The 8,132-nt window shown below is 41.8% G+C and overlaps 1 protein-coding gene and 1 pseudogene across 1 annotated transcript in view; both read right to left on the reverse strand.

The window, feature by feature from the left end:
• FOXP2 (forkhead box P2) overlaps nucleotides 1-8,132 on the reverse strand; it is a 572,606-nt gene that overhangs the window by 429,681 nt on the left and 134,793 nt on the right. The window lies entirely within an intron of this gene.
• LOC102244108 overlaps nucleotides 1,648-8,132 on the reverse strand; it is a 15,060-nt pseudogene continuing 8,575 nt past the window's right edge.

An 8,132-nucleotide genomic window follows, 5' to 3' on the forward strand; every position in this document is an offset into this window, starting at 1 on the left:
AGTGTTTTGTAACCTGCATTACTGACTTAACTAGCATTGCCTAGATAGGCTATAATTTAACCAGCTTCTCTCCCCATGGTTATTTAGGCTGATTCTTCCTCTGTGATATGAGGAAACAAGAAACCGTATATCTAATTGCCTGATATAGGACTACAAGAAGTTGAACCAGATGTTTTAAATCTATTTTTCCACTCCCTGAAAATCCCACCCAAAGTGGGTTTTATCTGTGTGGGTAAATTGTGTGTGTACATGCGTGTGTATGTGTGTGTGTGTGTAGGGATAGGTGCTGAAAAGAGTGGAGGAACACTTTCCGTAAGGAAACTTCTCAGAAACATAGGAATCTTTCTGTCATAACCTAAGCATGTAACCAGCTACTATGTAATTCTTTAATTTTTGTAAATTATTTTCAGAAGACAAAGGACCCAGAAACCGTTTTTCTATTGGTTTAATAACCTTTCTGAACTCTTGAAAGATACACTCCCATCCCTGTCTTCCCCTTCAAGCTCCTCGGTCCTCTCCCCTAAGTGGATCCTGCATTATGCAAATAGAGATCACTGTAAAGTGAAAGTCTGGTTAGGGTCCAAATCCTCAAATAATGATTAAAATGAGTATATTAGCATATTTATAGCCCGAAGTAACAAAATAATTTAAATAAAAAAGGATTAAGTAGAAAAAAAGTTACTATCTCACTTGCTCAAGTGGTAAGAAGGGCTCCAGGTATTATAAATAATTAATCAAATACCAAATTTATTTATATGTTTAATGAATTTATTTAACATTATTTAATATTTATTAATTTAATAGAATATAAATAAACAAGTTCTGGCAAGGGAATGGAATTATCATAATTGGCCTAAACTAGTCAGTATCCACCAGTGGGAGCTAAGGATAGGGTCAGTTTCCCATGAAGCATATGCTATGTGGAGTAATAAGTTATCTCTGAACAACATCAGTGTTCTGTTAGTGGAGAGGACATGTTGGAGTAACAACCAGTAGTGTCTCCTTCAAGTACAGTGACAGGTCGAGACTGGCCCAATGTACACCTGTTTTCTATGGTAAATGATGATAGAATCCTTTTTTATCGTGAAGTGTCCTGGATGATGTATATAATGTGGTCTAGGTATAAGGTGTATATTTTTAAGATTTCAGAATTGAGTTATAATGCATCTTTTTTTATAATTACATAAGAAAATTGCTCAACCTGTAGTGGAAATAAAAAAGTTTCTGAATGCATGGTCAGCTTATAAATTTTTAAAGTAATTATGAAACAGTTCTTTTCAATTGACTGAGAAACTAATTACACATCATTCTTACCAATTCTTCCCCCTCTGGCCCCCCTCCCCCGCCAGCCAAGCAGCAGCTCTATTAGTGATACCGGAGTCTTTAGATATCATACAGTGTATGTGGAATATTCCCCAGGGCTCCAGGGAATGCCTCCAGGTGTCCAGGACAATACTGTGGTACTTATATGGAATGACATAAATAAAGCTTTGGTGAGCAGGTTTTCAGAAGAGTGCATGTTAACAGTGATAGGCAGATAATGCACACACCTCTCAGCATGAATTGAGTTGTGGGCCAAGAGGGTAACTTCTTAAGTGATTAGACATTGGGCTGCTCTGGGTCCAGCAGCAGCAGGAGGAGGAGCGTCTAGAGCTGAGACTCAGCTTGGCCCAGTCGGTTCATCTTCATCAACAGATAACTACCTTTGCCTTCTTCAAAGCCCTTCTAGTCCTAGGTCCTGGGCAGAAGCTGGGGCACAGGCAGCAACTTGCCCTCGTAGCTTAGGGACACTTGGTGAAGAAGGCACTCGCTAGCCGATAGCGCTTCTCCAAGTTGTCCACCACAGGCTCAGTGTCCAAAAGAAAATAGGTTTCTATGGATGTATTATTGCTCCTGAAGTTCATGTGCCCAAAGATGGTGATGACATACCCTTTCCTGATCTTGTGAAAGTTACTGGCGTCCACAGAAGCCATGACCACGCTGGTCCTGCAGTGACGTGAAGCCACAATTCCCATACATTCTCCATGAGCTTCATGATGACACCTCCATGCACAAAGCCATGCAGCTTACAGTCCGCAGGCCCCACCAAGTGGATCAATCTAGACTGGCTATAGCAGACCGTATTCAGCTCTGGGTTCGGGGCCAGTTGGATGTCCTGGTTGCTCCACTGAGTCTCCATGTGCTCCCGTTTCTGGGCCTCCTACAGCTTGCGGCCCTCCTCCTCCTGCTCCTGGAGGGAGTACACAACTCTTGCACACTTCTTGGCAACAGGGGCACATACCAAGCGTGACCTTGGAGGTCAGTTTTTAGTACCTGTGAGGATGTTTCTGGACATCACGTTGACCTGTACTTCCAGGAGTGCTTGGAGGTGCAGGTGATTTCCGAGCTGACAAGCGCCACCTCGCCAGTGCACAGGAGCGACAGGAAGCCCATGGGCGGGACCTGGGCCAGGGCAGCCAGCAGCACTCCTGGTTCTGGCTCCTAGGGTGCCAGGTGCTGACGATGGGCCTGGCCTCCTCGAACATCTTCAGGATGGTTCCTCTGTGGACGTTCCTGGCCACGTTGCCGTTGTCTGGCCACATGGCCCAGGAGACCTGGATGGCAGGCAGGTGTCCGCTCTGGCGCCCAACATGCTGGCGGAGGTGGGTGGGCTGCCGAAGGACAGCGCAGGTGTCTGGCAGGCCGGGGCCTCTTACCAATTTACTTATTTATTTTTTAAATTTATTATCTTTATTGTTGAAAGTATCAAAGATGCCCCATTTTCCCCCATTTACCCCTTCTAGCCCACCCCACCTTCACCACACTATTGTCTGTGTCCATGGGTTATACATATATGCATATAAGTTCTTCAGTTAACCTTCTCCCCCCCCCCACTCCCTTTGAGATTCCTCAGTCTGCCTGTCCCATGCTTCTATGTCCCTGGATCGATTTTGTTAATCAGTTTATTTTGTTCTTTAGATTCCAAGTATGAGTGAGATCATGTGATATTTGTCTTTCTTTCTTAAACAGATTTAATGTATTCTTACTTACCAACATTTTCATACCATAATCCATGTTTTGCCATTTGAAAAAAGAAAGGTGATTTATTTTAAAATGCATTTTGTAATTTAGAAGTTAACTCATTTAGACTATGCTAGCTTCCAAACATTTAGTGAGTGGCAAACTGCACCATAAACCTCTTTGTGCTTAAAAATATACTGCTTTGGGACATATAGAATCACATGAGAAGAGAGGCTGTGGAGGGCCTTGGACCTAGCCTGCCTTATGAGTTCTGCCACACATAAGCTGTAGAACAAGCATGTCAAACTCAAGGGCTAACATGGGCCAAATAAACAAGGTTTAAGTTTATGTGGGCCGCTAAAAAAAAAAAAGCTTCAAATTTCATAGAAAGGTAGGTTTATTTTGATAGAGACATGCTGAATACAAAGGGCTGAAATAAATGAGTAACTATTAACATAAAATAATAGAACATTTTAATAAAAATTATTTTTTCCTTGAATATTATCTTCCCAGATACTGAATAACTGCACAAATTAATAAGCATAATGCAAATAAATCTATTTTTCTTGTTCTCCGAAAGCGAAATATTTCCTGTTGCACACACCGAACAAGTCACTACAAGACTAATGACGTGGCCATCGGCTGCTAAAATATTCGCTGCTGGTACTAGTGGAGAGAAATGGTATGCCTGTGCGTAAGGTGTGTACGGGAAATGAATACAACATGATTATAGTAATCAGTCATTAGTGAACGTTGTAGTTGGTTGTTAGAAATTATGTATAACAGGATATTGTACAAATTAAGTTACAAAATTATGTATAACAGGATATTGCAAAAATCAAGTTATAAAACTTTTATTAAAACATTTCTTACATACCATTATATTGACTTGGCTGTAGAAATATTCGTTGTGGGCCACATGCAGCCCGCAGGCCACAAATTTGACATGCTTGCTGTAGAACAAACATTGGGTAAATTACTGAACTGTTCTGGGCCCTGCTTGATCTGTAAAATGGGAACAATAATGGTCTCTACCTCACAAGTATCTAACTCATAGATTGTGAGTATTAAATCAGTTAATGTTGGTGAATCACTTAGAAGAGTACCAGGTACTAAATAAATGTCAGATATCATCATCACCATCACTATCACCACCACCACCACCACCACCACCACCACGTGGAACCGAGGATGCAGTGCTGGCTGGGAGACCAGACACTAAGGCTAAAAGAACACATACTATCTCAAAACTAGTAATATAAATAGGCAATAAAATATTTTAAAAAGTAGAAGTAAGTGTAAAGGCAAAGCAGGAACAATGGATGACTAGATAAAAGGTAGACTATCAAGAAATAATGGGTGGGAGTAGGGTGGAAGGGGTCAATGGGAGGGGGAAGGGGATATCTGAAATACTCTCAACAATAAATATAAATTTAAAGAAAGAACAAAAAAGAAATAATGGGTGAGTTCAGGAACAGGCTCACTACATGCACCTCTTCTACTACAAATTCCCCTTATTTGCAGTATGTCATGTTGAACAGCTAGAATATACTGTTAAAGGGACTAGGGCTTCTGTGATCCTCCATGTGATATCCTCCACATTTCAAGAACACATTTCTTAACATGATTTTCTGAAGGCAAATTCACACTGAAAACCAAAATCTCAAATGGGATAAGTGGTGGGAGTCCAGAGTAAATAAGATGTAGTTCTGGGTAGAGAAAAGGGCTTTAACATATTTGAAAGAAATGTGTAAAATATAACATGAAGAAAAACAAACGTAAGAACATTAGAACACTAGAACACTAAAATTACAGTCACATGTTGCTTAATGACAAGGATATGTTACGAGAAATGCTTCACTAGGCAATTTTGTCATTGTGCAAACATCAAAGCTTGCACTTACACAAACCTAGATGGGTTATACACCTGGGCTATATGGTGTAGCCTACAGCTCGGAAGCTACATTCCAGCAGGTTACTGTACTGAATACTATAGGCAATTGTAACACAATGGCAAGTATTCATGTATTTAAAAATATCTAAATATAAAAATTGTACACCTGTGTAGGGCGCTTACCATGTATGGAGCCTGCAGAACTGGAAGTTGCTCTAGGTGAGTCAGTTGAGTGGTGAGTGAATGTGAAGGCCTAACAGCGGTTCTCAACCTGTGGGTCGAGACCCCTTGGGGGTCAAACGACCCTTTCACAGGGGTCACCTAAAACCATCAGAAAACACATATATAATTACATATTGTTTTTGTGATTAATCACTATGCTTTAATTATGTTCAATTTGTAACAATGAAAATACATCCTGCATATCAGATATTTACATTACGATTCATAACAGTAGCAAAATTACAGTTATGAAGTAGCAACAAAAATAATGTTATGGTTGGGGGTCACCACAACATGAGGAACTGTATTAAAGGGTCGCAGCATTAAGAAGGTTGAGAACCACTGCACTATAACCTCTGAGCCTCAGTTTCTTCGTCTGTAAAGTGGGAGGGGGTAGAGTAACAGTGTCTATCTGTGCCCAGTGCCTGAAACACCTGACTGATAGGAGGAGCTCAACAAATAGTCACCTGGAAGGTGACCTGGAGTGAATACAGACTTAGACCAAGATTTTCTTGAACATTGTAAACTTAATTCATTTTAATCTCTGCATGCCCCGTGACCCTAGCACAGGACCGGCACAGGACTGGTGCGGGAGAGCACTTGCTGGGAGAGTTGGAAGCAGCCATGGATGGGCAAGTGGGCACAAAGATGTGTGCACGGGTGGGTGGATGGACAGGCATGTAGCTGGATCAATGATTTCCATTGTGTAGATGTACCACAGTTTTTTAATCTACTCATCTGCTGATGGGCACGTAGGTTGTTTCCAAATCTTAGCTATTGTAAATTGTGCTGCTAAACCAGAAACACCAATTGGAAAGGATATATGTTTCTTTTTTTCAATCATAGTCTTGTTTGTCAGCAGATAATGAAAACCTTTTAGTGTTGGAGTCCATGTTTTCAAACTTTTTAAGGAGCTTGTTGAGGTTTGCAAAAGCATCTGCTAAACCCTTCACTGTGAAATTTCTTGGAGGTTCTTATTCTCATGCAGTTTGCCTTTTGTCTTGCCTCTTCCTCAGCTATGCTTTCATGTTCCAGTTCTAACTAACTCCTTATTAGTCAATTCCTTAGGCACCAACTCTAGGAGCTCCTGTATGCCATCCTCATCAACGCCCAGGTTAAAGTTGTCTGCCATCTCAACCACAGCCTTGCTGGTTCTTGCCAAGTCCTCAACCTTGGCGCATCTTTTGAAGTCTAAACGAACCTTAAGATGTCTTCTTCAGGTGTCACTCCTTTGTGACATCATCCCAAGCCCAAGCAATGTTCTTGATGCAGTCACCTATACAATCATCCTTCCAGAATTGTGTCAGTGTCTTCCTCAGTTGCAGCAATAGTGTGGGAAAAGTCCTCCTCAGGCAGTAGGTCTTAAAAGCTGCTATAACTTAGCGATCCATTGGTTTGATCAAAGAAGGAGTCTTTGGAGGGAGAAATATCCCTTTGATATTGGTATAAACAAAGGAGATGTCTAGGAGCATTATCAACCCTAAGCAAAATATTGTAAGGCTTGTTATTCTCTAACAGTACCTCTCATTTCACTGACATATCAATTCAGGGGGGCATCTTGGAAGAGGAGCTCAGTCACTTGTGACTACTAATGGCTCCTGTAGTATCTGGCAGTGTGTGCTTACTGATGTGCTCGAAGACCTTGAGGTTCTCACTATACTAGAACACTGCATTTCAACTGTAGTCTGTAACATTGTCCCCAAGACTGTTATCCTGTCTTAAAAGCCCTGAAACCTGGATTTAACTTGGCCTCCTTATGGATGAAAGTCCTTCTAGACATTTGTTACAAAATAGGGAGGTTTCATCCATATTGAATATTTGCTCTGCCAAGAAATTTTCCTCCACAGTCAGTTTACCTAGAGTTTCCGAAGAATTCTTTCTTTGAGGGATATACTTGTGTGTCTTGTCTTCAGTCCAGGTCGGTAGAAGTTACTTTATGTCTGATATGGGCCTTCTCAAGATTTTGTTAGTCTCAGTGCCTTCAGTGAAGCAGATCCTTTAGCAGCCTCTGTCACTCTGTTCCTATTCTTCAAGATCTCAGCTACAGTGAAATTGAGCAATGACCATCACTGATTTTCCACCTTTGTAGTCCTTAATAACGTTTAATTTTGTTTCCAGATCAATCACTTGATGCAGTCTCTTACTGGCAATATTAGCAGTGGATTTTGTATACTTAGGGGCCATAATGTGAGATTAAATCAAGGCCAAGAGGAAATGATGCAATTAAGAGACTTGGCAAACAGGAGATCTGTGAGGCTGCTACTAGCATAGCACAGGATACTATTTTATAGCACACATATTTTAATGAGTAAAAAGACAACACTCTAAAACAATGACAAAAGTATAATAAAGTAAGTACATGAACCAGTAACATAGTCACTTATTATCATTATCAATTATGTCCTGTACATAATTGAATGTGGTACACCTTTATATGACTGGCAACGCAAGTTTTTTTTTTAAACCAACATTTCCAGAAACACTTGAGTAATGTGTTATTCTATAACATTATGATGGCTGTGACTTTACTAGGCAATAGGAATTTTTCAGTTCCATTAGAATGTTATGTGACCACCATCCTATGTTTCAGACATCATTGACTGGAACATCTTGGGGTGCATATTTATTATTTAATAAACTAGAGGCCTGGTGCACAAAAATTTGTGCACTCAGGGGGCGGGGGGAGGGGGGTCCCCCAGCCCGGCCTGTGCCCTCTCGCAGTCTGGGACCCCTCGGGAGATAACGACCTGCTGGCTTAGGCCTGCTCCCGGGTGGCAGAGGGCAGGCCCAATCCCTAAATGCAGCCCCTGGTCAGGCTCAGAGCAGGGCCGATTGGGGAGTTGGGGCACCGCCCCGTCATGCACAGAGCAGGGCGGATCGGGAGGTTGCGATGCCACCCTCAGTCACGCTCAGGGTAGGGCCGACTGGGGGGTTGGGGCACTGCCCCCTGTCACACTCAAGGCAGGGTCGATGGGGAGGTTGCAGCGCCACCCCCTGTCACGCACAGAGCAGGGCC

The sequence above is a fragment of the Myotis brandtii genome, unplaced genomic scaffold (assembly GCF_000412655.1).
Source record: "Myotis brandtii unplaced genomic scaffold, ASM41265v1 scaffold162, whole genome shotgun sequence".
Lineage (NCBI taxonomy): Eukaryota > Metazoa > Chordata > Mammalia > Chiroptera > Vespertilionidae > Myotis > Myotis brandtii.